The 456-nt window shown below is 34.2% G+C and overlaps 1 non-coding gene across 1 annotated transcript; it reads left to right on the top strand.

Annotated features, from left to right (window-relative positions):
- Positions 1-259: 259 nt before the first annotated feature.
- On the top strand, positions 260-332 carry Trnav-cac. Its single transcript has one exon. It is a non-coding gene; the product is annotated as a tRNA-Val (tRNA).
- The last annotated feature ends 124 nt before the right edge of the window (positions 333-456 follow it).

The raw sequence follows: 456 nt of genomic DNA, 5'->3' as shown, positions 1-456 counted from the left end.
GGTGTAGTGGTTATCACGTCTGCTTTACACGAAACTCGTCGGAACCTGTTGTATTTTTTTTATCAGTAGACAAGGCTACTACTATTTTTCAAAGTGATTATACTTGCTTTACATACTTTGCTATTTTGCGGCAAATGTTTTAAAACAATCACCATTAAAAACGAATACGTCTTCACACAAACAATTATTTATAGATACTTTTCTTTTGTTTGACGATTAACCAATGCCTTTGTACACTTGTAGGAATGGTTTCTATATCGGTTTCGTGGTGTAGTGGTTATCACGTCTGCTTCACACGCAGAAGGTCGCGAGTTCGAACCTCGCCGAAACCTCTATATCTTTTTTGATCAAATACACGTTAAAATTCATTGCAGATTTGTTTTTCACACGAGAAAGATAAATCACTTTTATCAAATTAAATGTTATGAAAACATACCTGATCATCACATATATAAC

The sequence above is a fragment of the Mizuhopecten yessoensis genome, unplaced genomic scaffold, assembly GCF_002113885.1.
Source record: "Mizuhopecten yessoensis strain PY_sf001 unplaced genomic scaffold, ASM211388v2 scaffold7763, whole genome shotgun sequence".
Taxonomy (NCBI): Eukaryota; Metazoa; Mollusca; class Bivalvia; order Pectinida; family Pectinidae; genus Mizuhopecten; species Mizuhopecten yessoensis.
This window is presented reverse-complemented; position numbering and strand designations above follow the sequence as displayed.